This window comes from Prionailurus bengalensis, chromosome A3 (genome assembly GCF_016509475.1).
Source record: "Prionailurus bengalensis isolate Pbe53 chromosome A3, Fcat_Pben_1.1_paternal_pri, whole genome shotgun sequence".
In the NCBI taxonomy this organism is placed as follows: domain Eukaryota; kingdom Metazoa; phylum Chordata; class Mammalia; order Carnivora; family Felidae; genus Prionailurus; species Prionailurus bengalensis.
In genome coordinates this window covers 62,961,162-62,979,984 of record NC_057354.1, presented here as the reverse complement: position 1 = coordinate 62,979,984, position 18,823 = coordinate 62,961,162, and the positions used below count along the sequence as shown (strand labels likewise).

General features: G+C 50.9%; 1 long non-coding RNA gene across 1 annotated transcript; it reads right to left on the bottom strand.

Annotated features, from left to right (window-relative positions):
• Positions 1-16,539: 16,539 nt before the first annotated feature.
• Positions 16,540-17,965, bottom strand: LOC122496775. The gene is made up of 2 exons (XR_006300937.1): positions 17,868-17,965; positions 16,540-17,408 (listed from the first exon to the last, which is right to left on the bottom strand). It is a non-coding gene; the product is annotated as an uncharacterized LOC122496775 (long non-coding RNA).
• Between the last annotated feature and the right edge of the window lie 858 nt (positions 17,966-18,823).

Here is an 18,823-nt window from a genome sequence, read left to right as displayed (position 1 = left end):
CAGTCTTAAAACCTTCACACTTGTGACTTAGACCCCCAGTTGGTCCCTTTCAAGGAATGAGCTCTATTTCCCTTTAAAAGGGGGCAAGAGTAGGAAAGAAAAAGCCACATTTTGTTCTGATGTCTCAAGATGTCATTTGGGGACAATTTGTCCCTTTTCTCCCTATCTCTGTCCCCCCATTCCTCCTCCCCCCTCCCCTGAGGCCTGGTCTGGTCCTGAGACCACAGATTAGCATCACTTCCACCCCTATCCTTCCCCACATGGGTCCATTACACCCTAGGCTTTCCAAAGTCCCGTGTCTAGTGCTGAGAACTTACACTGGGGGTGGGGATGACAGGAGACAGTTCCTTCTCCATGACAGTCAGGGGTTTGGGAGAGAGGCCGGGGTCCTTGGCTAGCCCAAGACTCAGATCCAACCCCCTTCACTGTCTCTGATTTTTGCTGAGAAGTTCAGCTTGTGCTGGCACCACGAGGTGCCACGAGGTGTCACGAGGACGGAGACCTTGTCTGTCTGGCTCACAGGCTTAAAAAGAAAAATACCATCACTTACTTTTGGAGGCCCCACCCACTTCACATGAAACACACTCAAACATAGATTGCACACTGAATGGTGTTGTATGGGCATGTTTTAAAAAAGGATTTTCAAATAATTAATGATTGTGAAATTATCCAACTACAGCTGATGCATTTAATTTAAAATAGACTCTAATTTCTTGGGCTGCCTGGGTGGCTCAGTCAGTTAAGTGTTTGACTCCTGATTTCAGCTCAGGTCATGATCTCATGGTTCATGGGTTTGAGCCCTACATCAGGCTCTGCACTGGCAGCGCAGAGGGCTTCTCTCTCTCCCTCTCTCTCTGCCTCTCCTCCACTCATTTTCTCTTTCTCTCTGTCTCTCAAAATAAATAAATAAACATTGAGACATTTTTGGAAAAGCATCATGTGCACTTGGAAGTTCTTTGCAATGGGAACATCTAAACCGACAAATTGCTTTCAAATGTAATGAAATGTTCCCGAGTTCCAGGTTCTCCAGCTGACCTTTAAAAACGATTTTGAAGGCAATGCGTCCCTGCCTCCCTTCCCTGAATCTCAAACCTTTTTGTAGGTCCTTAAACATTTCACAGGTCCCAGACACTATGCCTATGTGATTGGAAGGATGAGCAGCCTTGCACACAGTGTCTCCTTAAATACTGTGGGAGGGAGGTGAGAGAAGGGAATACAATGGTTTGGAAATACAGTGAAGACCGCAAATTAAAACAAGATACTATTTTCTTTTCTTATCTTTTCATTTTTTTTTAACATTTATTCATTTTTGAGAGACAGAGAGAGACAGAATGTGAGTGGGGGGGGGGGGGGCAGAGGGAGAGGGAGACACAGAATTCGAAGCAGGCTCCAGGCTCTGAGCTGTCAGCACAGAGCCCTATGCAGGGCTCAAACTCACAGACCATGAGATCACGACTGGAGTTGAAGTCGGATGCTTAACTGACTGAGCTACCCAGGAGACCCTAAAACGAGATATTATTTTCATCTTTCAGATTGGCAAAAACCAAAAAGTGGGTTGTTTTTTTTTTTAGTTTATTTATTTTGAGAGAGAGGGAGAGCAGGAGCAGGGGAGGGGTAGAGAAGAGAGAGAGAGAGAGGGAGAGAATCTCAAGCAGACTGATTTGGGGCTTGAACCCACAAACTGTGAGATATGACCTGAGCAGAAACAAAGAGTCAGACACTTAACCACCTGACTGAGCCAGTCAGGCTCTTAACCGACTGAGCCACCCAGGTGTTTTTTTTTTTCAAAAAGTTTTTTTTTTCAAAAGTTTTTTTTCAAAAAGTGTTTTTTTTAAGATTTTATGTTTATTATTTTATTCATTAAAAATTTTTTTGATGTTCATTTATTTTTGAGAGAGACAGAGTGTGAGTCGGGGAGGAGCAGAGAGAGAGGGAGACACAGAATGAGAAGCAGGTTCCAGGCTCTGAGCTGTCAGCGCAGAGCCTGACGCGGGGCTCAAACCCATCAAACGGGAGATCATGACCTGAGCCGGAAGTCGGATGCTTAACCGACTGAGCCACCCAGGCACCCCTAAAATTTTATTTTTAAGTAATCTCTACACCCAGCGTGGGGCTCAAACTCATGAGCACGAGATCAAGAGTTGCATGCTCCATTGACTAAGCCAGCCAGGTGCCCCTATATTTAATTTTTTTTTTTTAACAATCAGTACATGTCTCTTTTTTCATTAAAAAAAAATCTAGTTAAAAGACAAATGTCTGTGGAATAAATGAAGTAAAACAAACCAATACACGAATGAATGAATTCTAGGTCACGTGGAGGAAGGAATTTCACTGCAGCCTGGAGCCCAACAGGCTTTGGCCACCCCGTGGAGGAGACCCATGGAAAAGTCAGAAAGCCCCAGTCTATTCTGTTGAGAGAGGTGGGGGGAGGAGAAGGGTCTGGAGACTTGCTTCAGGAGGGGCTGAAGGGTGGACAAGGTTGGGCAGATGGGGAGGAGGTGGGGGTAGGTTTGTACGCTTTTGTCCTGGGAGGGCTGCCTCTCCATCCGTGTTGCTTCCCCAGCTCCTCCCTAGAGAGTACATCTATTTCAAGCCTGGAAAGTCCCAGCCCTTAGCATGATGCCTGGCATATAATCTGTGGCAATAAATAGTGGTTGACTAAATGGATGGAATCAGTCACTGGTTAATCCAGACCACAGTGTTAGTCACTCCTGTCCCTTCCCCAAACAGCTCCCTGCCACCCAACAACAACAACAGCAAGTGACTCTCTCAGGGCTGCTGGGTACAGCTGTGCAGGCTGTCTACTGCACAACTCCAGGAGGAGCCATTTTCATAGTAATGCCTCTTGAAGTTATAGCACATGGTGTACCTGCAAAACACTGTTTCTTACTCTTTCAGGCTCAGTAGAACCGATATTACATTAAGCGTAGGAAAGGAAAGGAACCAGGAATCTCTACTCCAGACACCTCCCTTGCCCTTTTCCAATTCCTAAGACCCCTCCCTTCCTTTATTCCTCTCTAATTTGAGTTTAAGGTGATTTAGCCAAATCGGCCAATTATTCTGTCTCTTGACTACAGAGTTTGGAACTTGTTGTATGATCCTGGGCAAGTTCCAGAACCTCTCTGGGTCTCCATTTCCCCACCTGAGAAATGAGTAAATGTGTAGGGAGCAATTCTTGATGACCCTCCTTGGCTTAAAGGAAGCTTATGGGGACAAAACTTTGAAGGAATGCATCCTTCTGGGATGTGGCGTTCTCAGAGGGGTCAAATCCCCGCATCCTGCCCGGTTCTACCCTGCCCTCCATAACTTCAGGGCTTTCATTTAATTTAGGAGGCAGTATCCTGGAATAGAAGGAACCTGTGGGGAGCAGAAGCCTTCATCAACCTCTGGCTCTGCTGAAGCCCACGGTGTGCTACTAAGCAAGCCACAGCTCCTACCTGGGACTCGATTTCCTCCTCTGTAGAATGGGTGTTTAGGCCAGATCAGAGAGTGTCAAAATGCTGGACTGAGTCTGCCATGGCCTTTCCTTTTTCTCTTTAATTTCTATCATATGTGTTTCATTCTTTCTGATGCAAACATCACATATGTTCATGAAGTTCAAACAGTACTGAGATAAGTAATGTACCAAGTGAAAGCAACTCTTATGGAGAATCACTGTTAACTTTTTTTTTTTGGTAATTTTTAATTTGGATATAATTTCAAATGTATAAAAAAAAAGTCACAAGAATAGTACCAAGACTCTGGTAGACCTTTTACTCAGATTTGTCACTTGTTTACATTTAATGCCTTTTTTGCTCTCTCTCTGTATACCTGTGTACATGTGCATGTGTGTAAACAGTATCTTCCCAAACTATGTGACAACAAATTGTAGGCCTTATGCCCCCCCCTTTTAAACTTTGTTTATTTTGAGTGTGTGTGTGTGTGTGTGAGAGAGAGAGAGAGAGAGAGAGAACGTGAGCAGGAGACAGGCAGAGAGAGAAGGAGAGAGAATCCCAAGCAGGCTCTGCACTGGCCGCCAGAGCCTAATGTGGGGCTGGAACTCATGAACTGGGAGATCATAACTTGAGCCAAAATCAAGAGTCACTTAACCGACTCAGCCACCCAGGTGCCCCTGCCCTTTTACCTCCGAATGCTTCAAGGGTGTATTTCCCAAGAACAAGGACACTCTCTTACAGTGCAGGACTTACATAACTCCTGCAGTTAACAAAATCCGGAAACCTAGCATTGATACAATACTGTTATCTAGTCCACACAGCCCATGTTCAAAGGCATTGTGTCGGACCTTTTCATAGGTTTCCAGCCAAAGCAGAAAAATCCGGACGAGTTTTTCTGAAAGCTAACATGTATTTACCTTTAAGGATTGTGCTTAACTCCAAAACTGTGCTCCGCCCGGTCGTATTGCTTTGTTTTACTTTGTTTAGGCTTTGTTAGGCACCCTCTTAATGATGGGGACAGCGGAGAGTGGGTTATGTGTTATTTGCTTTTGAGATTCTTACTTGGCAAAATAAGAAGTGGGCGATCCTATGCTAGTCCTTCAACTTCTTTTGCAGGGATCCCAAGGTGTGGCTCCCCCAGGGTTAATGGTCCCTGGTTTCAGGTGAGTCAGATCACCAGAGACTTTCCTGAAGCCCAGTTGAGAGCACACAGCTACTTCCAACGCTGGGAGCAGGGATGGGCTAGGAAGCCACAGGCCCTGTCCCTCCGGGACCACAGCATCTCTCACCCAGCAGAGTGCATCTTTACCCTTTCTGTGGCTCTCCAGCATCTGTTTCAAGGTAGGGGCATCCCCTACCTTGCGAGTCTCACGTGGAGGCTGAGCCCTCCTCCCACCCCAGAAACCAGACCTCACTCTCCCAGCATCCTTTGCAGCTGCACTGCAGGCATGTGAACTGGCTCAGCCAATCAGAAACACCCTCGCGTGAACTCTGAGTCTCAAGCGGATGACACAGAGCAGCAGAGATGGGATGTATCTGACAGAATTGGGGACAGCAGGGGCAGCAGGAAGAGTTGTGGGGGCAGTGGAACCTCAAAGCCCGCTGCCTTATGGTTCTCCCTGGTCTGGCCCGGAGGTGTGATTCTTCAGGCTGAGGGTTCTGGCTTCTGCAGCCTGGGCCTCCCTGGATCCTGCACCTGGCTCTGCAGCCAGCTCAAGGTGTCTGCGAGCTTTCTGTGGCTTGCAGTCAGGAGCCCTGACCAGTAAATACAGAGAAGTCAGTACTATGGGAATTGAGAGGCGCTGGGGCCTGGAGTGTGGACACACTGGGACTTGGTGGGCAGCCACGGAAGAATCTAGTTTCCTTATCTGGAATGGGGATGGGACACCCTGTCCAGGTGTTAAGTGGGGCAGCCCAGGCAGGCAGTCCCGTGGGTGAGGGGCAGTAGGGATGTAAGAGCAGAGAGCCTGGAGACTGAGGAAGGGGCGGGGAGGAGGGAGATGAGCTCAGAGGAGGTGGGGGTGCCTTTGTAGGAGAAGGCAGACAAGCCGGATCACATGGTTCTGTCCACCCAAAGTATTTTTTGACCTTTTTGTACATGCCACACAGTGTGTTGGTTAAAAAAAACAGTCTGGGCATGGGTATTGTTGTCTTATTTTACATACAGAGAAAGGGAACGTATTCAGAAGGATGAAGCAATTTGTACAAGATCAGGAAATCAGAAAGGGACAGGGCCAGAATTTAAATCTGGGCCTAACTCCAACAGTGATGCTCTCAAGAACCCAAACAGACACTCAGATGAGAGACTAGTGTCTCTGCCTCAATCCCTGAGTTTTTATGTACTTCGCATGAGGACTTTAAGTAAAATGTACTCCCTGTAAGCCCTCTGGTTGAGTCATAGAATCTGGGGGCCTGGCTCACTTTATAAATACCAATCCTCTCCTCCTCTTCCCCCACCAGGAAAAAGTTCAGGTCCAAACAAATGGGCTTCAGCACTCATGCTCGGTTGATTGCCCACCCACTCGCCCTTCTCTCACTACCCTTCCCGCAGCACCCACTGAGCCCGGGTTTGTCCCAAGTGTTTGTCCTTCTTCTGGACTCTGGGTTAGTGCTGTGGCAGTACTCATGGAAATATCCCCATTGCTTGGGGATATGGGGGATATTCAGGGATGGGATGTGGCTCAATTCTGACCAATGAGCAGCAAGGGACAGTCTCCTAGGAGCTTCAGGGAAAAATTTTCCTTGATCTTAAAATGGGACACAGGATGAGGTGTTTCCTGGTTTTTGTTTTTGTTTTTGTTTTTGTTTTTGTTTGGTCTTGTTTTTTTCTTTTTTCTTTTTGTTTTTCTTTTGCTGTTATGAACATCATTGTGTGACAATTGATGACTGGGGTGGTGGCAGCCATCTTGTGACCATGAGGAGAGCTAGCCAAGGACAAGGCAATATGATGAGAATGACAGAGGGGAAGGAAAAGAGGAAATAGCCTGAGTCCTTGATGATGATGTTGAGCTGCAGGATTAATCTCTGCTGAAGCTATCCTTCCTCTGGACTTTTTGTTCTGTGAGATAATACACTTATTGTCTAAGCCAACTGACTAGCAATTCTCTGTTTCTGGCCACTGAAAACATCTTTACTGGTGCATGAACCACGGGATCAAAAGAATAAACACCTGACATAATAATCTGATATGCTGATAGCTGACAACAGGGACAGCAGCCATTGGTTAAGTGAGGAAAATCTGCTTCCTTGACCAAGGGAGGCCCTAAATTTTTATTTCTCTGCTGGTTCTGAGGCCCTGCACCCTGCATCTTGTCCAGGCATGTGGAAGGACTTCTACCAGAGGAGAGGTCTACTTTCCAGCTGAACTTCTGACTCCCATTTCCTGTAAGGTCAGCAGAGGAAAGCAGTTTTATTTACTGAATCAGGATGGAAAACAGATGTCCAAGCACCCCACTGGGCCCAGGCTCACCCTGGACAGAGGCTGGGCCTGTTCTCAGTCCTGACCTACCCACCAACCTCCTGTTCCCCAGATCGAGTCCAGATGTGGCTTCTTCCAAGCTCTAATAATAATTTTGATTTGTTGCGGCTAAGTAGCCTTTGCCCCCAGCTCAACCCGAAACTCTCCAAGGAGAAAAATGGGAGTTATGCTATGAAACATTTGTGAGGAAGCCTGGGCAGGACACAGAGGAATGTGCACTTGAGTAGCAGACCAGTGTGGGTTCAACCACAGCCTGGTCTCACACTAACAGAGTGGTCTCAACCATTGTATCAGTCAACAGCTGCTGTGTAACAAGCCACCACAAAACTCAGTGTCTTAAGACAGTAACTATTTAGGGCTGCCTGGATGGCTCAGTTGGTTAAGCATCCGACTTTGGCTCAGGTCATGATCTCGCGGTTAGTGAGTTCGAGGCCCGCATCGGGCTCTATGATGACAGCTCAGAGCCTGCAGCCTGCTTCAGATTCTGTGTCTCCATCTCTCTCTCTCTCTCTCTCTCTGCCCCCCCACTCACGTTCTCTCTCAAAACTAAATACATATTTAAAAAAGTTTTTTTTAAGCCAGTAACTGTTTATTTGCTCACATTCTAAAATTTGAGCAGGGCTTGGTGGGACAGCTCATTTGTTCTCTATATAGTGTTGTATTTTGGAAGTGAGGTTGATGGGACAGTGGAACGTGGGTGGAGGAGACCCATAGAGTATGCGTTTCCACCCTGTTCTTTGCTTCCCTGTCCCCCTATAGATCTTTTTTATTTTAGTCCTTCCTTACTCATCAGCAAGCTGAAGGTAGACAATGTTGGCAGAATGTGTACCCAGAAGAGAAGCTCTTCCCATGAGCAGCCTGACCGCCGAAAATCCGTGATCGCTGAAAATGGTTAGCTATTTGCTTGACCCAGAAAACCCCATGAAAATCACATACGTCAACAGAGTCAAATCTTCGTGTTCCCTTTAAGAACACCCGAGAAACTTCCCAGGCCATCCTGGATATGCATATGTGGAAAGCCATCAAGCATATGAAAGATGTCGCTTTGCAGAAGCAGTGCGTGCTGTTCTGTGGTTATGGTGGTGGGGCCGGCAGGTATGCTCACGCCAAACAGTGGGGCTGGACATGGGTTCAGTGGCCCCAAAGAGAGTACTAGATTTTTGCTGCACCTGCTTAAAAATGCAAAGTGCAGGGGGCTCTGGGTGACTCAGTCGGTTGGGTGTTCGACTTTGGCTTAGGTCACCACCTCACAGTTCGTGGGTTCGAGCCCTGTGTCAGGCTCTGTGCTGACAGCTCAGAGCCTGGAGCCTGCTTCGGATTCTGTGTCTCCCTCTCTCTCTCAAAAATAAATAAACATTAAAAAAAATTTTTTTTTAATGCCAAGTGTAATACTGACTTTAAGGGCTTAGATGTAGATTTTCTGGTCATTTAGCATATCTGGGTGAAGACAGCTACTGAACTTGCAGAGCTCATGGTCAGGTAAACCCCTACATGAGTTCTCCCTGCCACACTGACATGATGCTTACTGAAAATGAGCAGATTATTCCCAAACCAGAAGGGGAGGTTGCACAGAAGAAAAAAACTATCCTAGAAGAAACTGAAGAAATGAAAATAATGGCTGCGAATAAATTCAGCATAAAATAAATGCTAATAAAAGTAATGACACTTAAAAAAAATAAAGCTGAGTTAGTTTTGTGCAGTATTTTGTTCAGTGTTTCCACTGTTCTGGTAACAATGAAATACATATGCATACATGAGCTGTGGAATATGAATCGCATAATTTTGGTGATTCTGCATTTGAGTTAAATACTCTTACATTCTCATTTAAAAGTGACATTTAATAAAGTAAGGTTGAATAGTAAAATTCATACTGATATTTAAAATTTTTAATTTTTTCTTAGAACAACATTAAGTAACAAAGAAAAAAACACCATGATGACTTAAAGAGAGATTATGGAAGACAGGAGAGCTTTATACTTTAGTATAAATTTGGCATTTAAAAAAAACTTTTTCAACAAGGAGCCCCACACTTTCATTTTGTCTGGATTCTGCCAATGTAGCTGGCCCAGGGACCAGGTCTCTTAAGGCACAGGTCAAAACTCACACAGCATCACTCAGGTCACAGAATGGATTGGCCAAAGCCAGTCACAAGGCCAGTGCAGAGTCAAAGGGGTGGCGGAGGGAAATAGACTCCAAGTTTTTTGTTTGTTTGGCCACTAGCTCGTTTGTTTGTTTAATTTAAGTAATCTCCCAGCACGGGGCTTGAACGCACAACCCTGAGTCGCATGTTCTACCAGTAGGCAGCCTCAGTAGGCAGCCTAGGTGTCCCTAGATTCTAAGTCTTTTTTTTTTTAAGTTTTTATTTATTTTGAGAGAGATAGCAGGAGCGAGTGCAAGCAGGGGAAGGGCGGAGAGAGAGAGAGGGAGAAAGAGAATCACAAGCAGTCTCCTTGCTGTCGGCGTAGAGTTTGACGCAGGTCTGGATCTCACAAACTGAGAGATCATGACCTGAGCCTAGATCAACATTCAAATGCTTAACAGACTAAGCCACTCAGGCACTCCTAGATTCCAAGTCTTGAAGGGAGTATTTGATACAGAGATGAGAGGAATTGTCGGTGGCCATCTTTGAGGGCAATATTCAACAACCACTGGTCAAAATCTTTTTCCTCCTCAGGCTTCTCATCTGTAATATGGGAATATTTCTATTTCCTTCCCAGGGTCATTAGAGAATAAAGGAATATTGTGGTTGCCAGTCCTCAGAACATGGCCACTAGCTCATTCAGGATTGGTTGCTCGCCTTTAATCTTGCTTTATAAATGCTTACCTCCTTGCTATCTCATTCTTTCCATTCATGCATTTAGTGTCTCTTGAGTCCTACAACCCAGGTATTGCTGTAGGTACAGAGAATAAAGCAGACAAAAGTCCCTGTCCCCATGGAGTTTACGTTTTGATAAGAGAGACAGACAAAAGATATGCTCAAATACATGGCATTTTGGGTGGTGATAGATGTTAAGAAAAAAGCAAGAGAGGGGGATAGAGAATACTGAGGGGGATAGACAGTACTGGGGGGGATAGAGAGTACTGAGGGGGGTAGAGTGTACTGAGGGGGATAGAGAGTACTGGGGGGGATAGAGAGTACTGAGGGGGGTAGACAATACTGGGGGGATAGATAGTACTGGGGGGATAGACAGTACTGAGGGGGGTAGAGAGTACCGAGGGGGATAGACAGTACTGGGGGGGATAGAGAGTACTGGGGGGGATAGATAGTACTGGGGGGATAGACAGTACTGGGGGGGATAGAGAGTACTGAGGGGGGATAGGCAGTACTTGGGGGGAGAGTACTGAGGGGGGTAGAGAGTACTGAGGGGGGTAGACAGTACTGGGGGGATAGACAGTACTGAGGGGGGATAGACAGTACTGAGGGGGGTAGAGAGTACTGGGGGGATAGACAGTACTGGGGGGATAGATAGTACTGGGGGGATAGAGAGTACTGGGGGGATAGACAGTACTGAGGGGGGTAGAGAGTACCGAGGGGGATAGACAGTACTGGGGGGGATAGAGAGTACTGGGGGGGATAGATAGTACTGGGGGGATAGAGAGTACTGAGGGGGGTAGACAGTACTGGGGGGATAGACAGTACTGAGGGGGGATAGACAGTACTGAGGGGGGATAGACAGTACTGAGGGGGGTAGAGAGGACTGAGGGGGATAGACAGTACTGGGGGGATAGACAGTACTGAGGGGGGTAGAGAGTACTGAGGGGGGATAGACAGTACTGGGGGGATAGAGAGTACTGAGGGGGGATAGGCAGTACTTGGGGGGAGAGTACTGTGGGGGGTAGACAGTACTGAGGGGGGTAGACAGTACTGGGGGGATAGATCGTACTGGGGGGGTAGAGAGTACTGGGGGGGATAGACAGTACTGGGGGGGATAGAGAGTACTGAGGGGGGATAGGCAGTACTTGGGGGGAGAGTACTGAGGGGGGTAGACAGTACTGAGGGGGGTAGACAGTACTGGGGGGATAGATAGTACTGGGGGGATAGAGAGTACTGAGGGGGATAGACAGTACTGGGGGGATAGAGAGTACTGAGGGGGGTAGACAGTACTGAGGGGGAGGGGGCTGCACCCTGAAGCCAGGTCATCCAGGTAAATCCTGAAGACGGAACCATGAGGATATTCCAGGGAGAGGGAGGGGCTCTGAGAGGGGATGATGGCTGGGGTGTTTGCAGAACAGTCAGGGGCCTAAGGTGGCAGGAGCAGAGAGCCACAGGAGACAGAGGGCAGCTCCTCATGGGCCATTGTGAGGGTGTTGCCTTACTGTGGAGGAGATAAAAATGTAGGGGCAGGTTTGGAGGAGGTTGCAGTGGGGATCGAGGAAGGGGGAGGGAGGCCGGCAGGATGGTGGCTTGGCCAGGGTGGTCATGGGTGAGGTGGGAGAAATGACCAGATTCTGAATAGTTTCTTGGAGGTCAGCATAGGATTCACTGTCAACTCTCAACAAATCAATCCGGTATAGAAAGCAGACATCCTCAAATTCTCATTTTATAGAAGAGAAAATCTTCTGAGTGACTAGCACAGTGTCAGGGGCAGGCAGGAAGGCTGTGGGATCCATCTGAGGCTGACTGTAATGGGCTGTGTGTGGTCTACACGTGGGTGTGTCTACACCGTGCCTTTGCTGGGTGTCTTATTTGTCCCCTCATCTCCATCTGTGACCCACTGCCACCTTCCATCCTCTGTTCTCCCTATATCTTTAATTTTTTTTAATGTTTATTTATTTTTCAGAGATAGAGACAGAGCATGAGCAGGGAAGGGTTGGAGAGAGAGGGAGACACAGAATCCCAAGCAGGCTCCAGGTTCTGAGCTGTCAGCACAGAGCCTGATGCGGGGCTTGAACTCGCAAACCACGAGATCATGGACGCTCAACCGACTGAGCTGAAGTTGAACGCTCAACCGACTGAGCCACCCAGGTGCCCCACCTTATATCTTTTTATAAAACGCTTATTGAAAGAGAGAGAGAATGCACGGGTACACAAGCAGGGGAGGGCAGCGAGGGAGGGAGGGAGGGAGGGAGGGAGGGAGGGAGGGAAATAGAGAATCCCAAGCAGGCCCTGTGCTGAGCTCCGACCTGGGGTTGGATCTCACCACCGTGAAATCATGGTCTGAGTGGAAGCCAAGAGTCGGACACTTCGCTGACCAAGCCACCCAGGCGGCCCTGCTTATGTCTTACAGACCCATCCAGACCCATCTTCATCCTCCTCCCAGACCTGTTACCCAAGGGCCTAGGTACTTCTGGCGGCCAGGGGAGCCAATCTACGTCTAGGAGAGTGCGTAAATGTGTGTGTGATGCTTGTCAGGTTGGTGTGCCTTAGATGAGTGTGAATGCCCCAGGGCACGCCCCTAGTGTCTGAGTGTCACTTTGGCTGTGTGAGGGTGTGTGTGCATGCTCCTGACTGTGAGAATCCACACATGTGGGAGCTTAACGGTCTGAGCGTGTGTGAGCGCGTGATGTGTGCATGTGTGTGCAAACACGTGAGCGCACGGAGGTGTTCTCTCTCCCCTCTGCCCATTCAGATTTGCTCCTATCCTAAAAACCCCAGGCCACACCCACCTCTTTTCTGATTCCTGACCTCCCAGTGCCCCATCTGTCAAAACCACAAAGGGCCAGCATCCCATCCTTGGCTGGTGGTCTGGCTGGTGGTCTGGCTGGTTTAGAGGGGATTCCATTTCCTAGTCTGCAGGGCAGGGCGGGCCTGCGTGCACACCCCACCCTAGGTCTAGCTTGTCTCCTGAGGTCAACAGCCCCTCCTTCTGCCTCCCCTGCAGGTTTCTTTAATGGAGGGAGGGGCCCTGACCTCAGAAGGGTCTGGCCGGCGGGTCTGGTGGCCTCCAGCAGCCCAAGGCAGGTGGGGCAGAAGGTAGTTGCACCCTCAGGCTTCCTTCCTCCGTGACAGTGGCCAGCTGACGAGGATGGGAGTCCACACTGCATTCTCTCAGTGAGTTCCCAGGGGCCCATTGCTGGGGCCTTGGGACCCCAGAGCCTTGTCCCCACTTAGGGACCCCTGTGGGTCCCAGGGCAGCTTGGCCCCACTCTTTGCTTCCTTCCTGCACTCTCCCTTTAGGAGCCCCCAAGCCTTGGGCCTCCTCCCAAGCTCTGGCCCCAGAGTATTCACAAGCTTCTTCTGGTCTAAGCCCTTTTCCTTCTCTGTCTCCTTCTTTCTGAGACATTGGTTCCCCGAAAAGCCCTTCAGCCTCTCCTATAGTTACCAGAGGATCCTTTTTCTTTAACTCACTAGAAATGGACCCTTGCTACAAGCAAGGTGAGCAGGTGCCTGGAGGCATGGGGTCACTTCAGTCTATCCCCAGGCCAGTCTGCCCTTCCCTCAGTCCTGGCCAGGCACACTCCAGCCTCAGGGTCTTTGTTCTAGTCTTTTTCTGTCTGGAATGTTCTTCCCCAGACCCTGCTTGGCTCCTCCCTCTCCAAACATTTGTCAACATGTCTTCTCAATGGGGCCTACCTGGTCCACCCAATCTAATACTGTGGCCTGTGTGCACGCACGCACACACACACGCACACCCTCATGCCCTCTGGCCCTCCCGGCACGTATCATCTCCTGGCCCTGCCCTGCCTCCCTGTTTTCTCACTACACCCGTCACCTCCTTACATACAACAGAATTCATCTAGTCTGTCTATCGTGTCTCCCCTACAAGAATGCTGGCCCCATGAAGGCAGGGATCTTTGTGGTATTCCCTTTTATTTCCCAGTGCCCGAAACTGTGTGGAGCCATTTAGCCGCTCCACGGACATTTGTTTTGGTTGCTGGGACGGCTGCTGAGAGAAGAGAGAATCTGTGGGAGAAATGGCTGCTTCTCCCCCAGGCCTATGGTCCCAGTGAGGGCTGAGGGGGTGGTGTCCAGCTCCCTCTACCCCACCTGCCCTGCCGGGGGCACTGGGCCAGTGAGCCACCCCCCCCCACACAATGCTGGCCCCATGCGTGCATGCTGGCACACACCTGTGCACCCGGCATCTGCAGCCCCACCACCCACCACCGCTGACGTGGCTGTGGTTTCGAGGCCCCAGAGGTGCAGATTAGAGACAGAGTGTCCTGTTTTCTGCCGCTGAAGAGGCAGGTGGGGGCGGGGGACGGGCTCGCCTGCAAACAAGCACATGCAGAGGTCCCTTCTCCTCCCCTTCTTGCACACACATGCACACACACGCACACACGTGCACACACACACACACACACACACAGATGGACAGCCAGGTGGCCCAGACTGGCTGCTGTTCGGTGTCAGTATGGGAGCCATGCCTCTGTCTGTACCTAGCCCTGCTGCAGGTGGGGAGAGGGGACAGAGGAAGAGGCTGCAAGTTCCTTTCCCAGTGCCTGAGCTGCCGCCTCAGGGCTTCATGCCCACCCAGCATGGCCACCTAGCCTCACGTGTCAGGTCTTTCCTTTGGGGGAAGCATTGTCCTCTTTTACCTTCTGTCAAAACCACATCCCCATAGGAGGGGGCCCGCATTCAGCCCTCGGTGGGGTGGAGCAGGTCTGCCTCTGTCACTCCTGTGCTCCATGGTGCACATAGCAGCTGGCCGGACCGCCACGGCTCCCCCCCGGGCCTGTGGTGTCCAGCCCAGCCCCCTGGGCCAGTGCCTTCCCTGTTCCAGGAGTCCCCGATTTGAGGGGAGATGAGTGTGGCCTCTGGAAGCAGGCCTCCTCTGAGAATGTCAGCTCTGCATGACCTTAGGCGAGTCACTTCACCTCTCTGTGCCCCAGTTTCTCCCCTGGCAGAGCTGTTGTAAAGACAAAATTGGTTCATGTATGCAAAGTGCTTAGCCCAGCACCTGCTGTGGAAGTTGTCAGTAAATGTTAGCAGTCACTATGACGGTTTCCTGCCTCAGAGCCACGAGGGGCTGAGGAATGGCTTGGGTCAGGGCTCGCGGCCCAGCTCTGGCCTCCCGGACTGAGCCAGCAGCTTCCAGGCCCAGCAGCAGCTCATTGGAGACTCAGAGTGCCAGGCCATACTGGGGAATCCTAACGCAGAAGGTGGGCCAAGGGAGGGGGCTCACACCTCAGCCTGCAACCATCTGTGGCACAGGAGTCCCCCAGTCTCCCAGCCACGGGTTGGTCCCCCTGCGGCCTTCTGGTTCTCCAAGCCCCCTTGTCTCACAAGGCGCCCCTCAGGCCATCTCCTGCAGTAAGAATGCCCATCAATCCTGCTGCCAGAGCACCCACAGTTCCTACTCCTCAGGGCCTCAGGCTCCTCAAGTATGAGAGGGCATAAAAACTCCCACACCACGGGATTAACGTCAGGGGAGGTCATGGATGGAGACTGCGTGGCTTTGGCAGCCAGTCAGGGCCAACTCTTGTTACTGCCTGCACCCCAAGGCTGGCGGGTCCTGCTTGCCGCGCCCGGGCTCCCCGCAGTGTCCAGGAGCCCAGGCTCACGGCAGGCGTCAGGAAGGAGCTGTTGCCCAGGGTGGGCTGGAATGAACCGGGGAGCCCCCGGAGCTGAGAAGGGGGCGTGATGACCGAAGCCTGTGGGTGAACAATGCTCACCCCAAACAGAGCTTGAATGAAGGAGGAAGGAAGAGAGGACGGGCTGAGCACACCCTGGGCCCCAGAGGAAGTTGAACGCTGGGCCGCGGTGTGACAGTTCAAGGCCCTGTGCACCACAGCTCCTCACCCCACCTCGCCGGCTGACGTCAGCGGGGAGTGCATGACTCTGCCTGCCTCCTCCCCCAGGCCCCGGATCTTTGAGGTGGGGGTCCCAGCCTGGGGGCTCCCACAGCTAAACCCTGCACAACCGGGCACCCAGCAGAGCTTTGCGTCTTCAGGTCAACTTTGCCCTGTCCAGGCTCCTTTAGTAAAAGGCAACCAGTTAACAGCACCTCTTCACTCACCCGCACCACCTCACATCCCCCAGGTGTGCCCTAGAAGATATCTATTAAGCATCTACTGTATACAGGGTGGTTTCACCTCCATGAGTTCATTTAATCCTTCACAATACCCTGAGGTGAATATTCTATGGGTAAGGAAAATAGCTCAGAGAGGCTAAGTAACCTGCCTGAGGTCACACAGCTTGTAGGTGACAGAGCTGGCCTCCCAACTCAGGCTCCTATAGGTGAGTGAATTCGTGCTGGAGGAGCCCTTGGAGAGCCAGTGCAACTAGGCCTCTGGTTTGCCAAGGAGGAAATGGATACCCAGTGCCGGGAAGCCAGTGCCCTAGGCTGTGCCCCGGGCTCCTGGCAGAACCAGATAGGATTAGCAAACTTTCTTTTGGCATTAGATCCCTGGCAGGAGGGGCTCTGCCATGAAGCCTTCTTCCTTCACTGCCTTCAGGTCTCCACTTAGAGGCCACCACCTTAGAGAAAAGTCTGGACAGTCCTAGCTGAAGGAGGGCCCTATCATCCTCCACCTCTTAGCCTGGCTTTATTCTTTGCAGCACCTACTGTCATTTGCAGTTCTATGCATCACATTATTTATTTTTTACCCCCCACCCCCACCCCAATTAGAATGTGAGCTCCATGAGCTCAGGGAGCATCTACCTTGTTTCCTTGGATAGAACAGTGCCTGGCACAAATTCAACATTTTTTGTGTGGAATGAATGAAAGAATGAATGAAGTCAGATGATAAAGGAAGAGTCTTATGCTTTATGGGGGGATAGTTTAGTGTAAAGATGAACTTGCTAAGGGCAAACCAAATAGATAATTCTAGGTGGGGGTGGGGAGTGAGAAGTAATTTAGGAAAGACAAGGGGCGGGGCCAGCATGCGCAGACATGAGGTCTGGCACATAGACTGTAAAGTAAATGGTGTCCCCTCCAGTTGTTCAGCTCTCAACTTGGACGACAATACAAGGTGACTCTGGGGATGGGAAGAACACAACAGTTTTGGCCCCTGCTGCAGACCGGAGGGGGTGAGGGAGCGAGGAGTCGAGGCAGCTCGACAGGTGCCTGCAGCAGGAGGAACAGGCTGTACCCACCATGAGGACGCCACGTGGTCGCGGTTAGCAGTCTGCCATCCGGTGGCATTGTCTCCACAGACGGCCGTCCAACCAGGGGGAGCGAGTGTTCTGCTGTTAGCAATCTCTAGTACCTGGAGCACCCCTGTGGGATGCGGGTGGGGAAATCACCCAGACATACCCCACAAACACACACCAAACGCTGCGGACAGAGATTATCGCCACAGCAGGAGGGAGGGCTGTTTCCTGAGCCAGCAGGGAGCTCTGAAGGTGGAGGACACTGTGTTCTGAGACCTCTCCACCGAGCGGAGGACTCGGTGAGGAACCTGGCCCGGCCCCCTTCTTCCTCCTTAGTCCTACAGGCTGGGCACAACAACAATCACCCTGTGCTTGTGGGGCCGGTCTTCGATGAGTCACCTTGCCCACGGCGAGCCTTGCGGGGTGATGTTATCGGCTCCTCTGCTTGCTTAATTCCCTGGTTGACATCACCGTTGCCTGGTCTTCCCCTTCTCGGCACCGCAAGCCTGAAGGCTGGCATATCCTGGAAGAGAAGGCGGTAGAGGTCATTTGCCAAGAAGCTACCAGGGCAAGTAAATTGAGACCCTCAGTCACTTGGCCATTAGCACCAAGGTGCTTGGCCTAGTTTCTTGCTTTGCTGGACAGAGGTCTTGGTTTACTTCCCCGGGAAATGCTATCTGGAGCCTGTGTCTTTGGGGCGTGGTCCCCAAGGCCAGCCCTCTGCTGCCTCAGGCATCTGCTTCCAAGTTCTGTCTCTTGCAGGCCTATCTGTGATGGGCCCAGGATTTCCCAGGCCCAGACTGGGCTGCCTGCTGGCCTTCTGCCCGCCTCTCTGTCCAGCCACTGTGCCCAAGACCCAGCTCCCTCAGAGGCCCCGGCTCCTTCCTTGCTGGTCTCCTGCCCCCACTCCTGAGCAGCCTCCTGGGAGCCTAGGCCTGTCCTCCTCTGCCACAGCCTAGCATTCTCTCTGGCCTCCCCTGACCTTGTCACCCTTCTCAGTGCTGCCCCGTGGTCAGTGGCACATGGAAGGTGCCATGGAGTTGGCAGAGCAGTGGCAGGGGTGGCCACACACAGCAGAGGGGTGAGGTGGAGAGGTGCAGAAGGGGATCCACTCAGGCCACTGGGGCGGGACCTCAGTCCTCGATGGGAGGCTGGCCAAGCTTGGCAAGTGAGGGAGGCAGTGAGGGGAAGTGGGTGGGGCTGGGCAGGGAGCAGAGCCAACCCTTTGAACTGCCCAGGCAGCATCCTCTGTGGCCCCAGGAGACAGCGCCTCAAATGTCACTGCCAGAGGCCAGGGAAGGGGGAGGGGGAGGTTGCTCAACACCAGCCACTTTTATACTAATTATGTGACCAAATGAATTGTTCTTAGAAGGAAAAAGAAAAAACAAACAAAAAACCCTCAAAACCCACCACTGAGGTCATTCCTATTACCCCCAGCAGCCAATGAGCAGATCCTGAGAACAGATAGCATACCTGGGCCAGGGCTAGCTCTCCCCCACTCACCCTGTGGCCAGAAAGAAGCCATCAGTCAGCCTGGCCACTCTGCACCCAAACCCTGGCTGCCTCGGCATCCTGGAATGTCGTAGAATGCTGTTCCAAGTAAGAAGGGGGTGAGCTTAGAGAGAGGCCTGGAGGAGCAAGCCTGGGCTCAGCCCCACACACCCTAATCTCTTTGGGCCTCTGTTTCCCCACCTGTCAGATGGAGGAAACCACTCAGGAGTCAATGAGATAATAACTGTGAAAGTGCTGAGCAGTGTTCATTAGCCAGTGAAGAGGCGGGGGTCCTGCAGAGAAGGGAACAGGGAGTCAGGAAGAGCTTCAGAGAAAAGGACACACCTCGGTGATTTAAGAACATTAAATCAGGTGACTCCTACTCTCGACTCTTTTCGGTCCCCTTTCAGCCCTGACTTGTGTTCTTATTCGTGCTCTCGGGGTTGG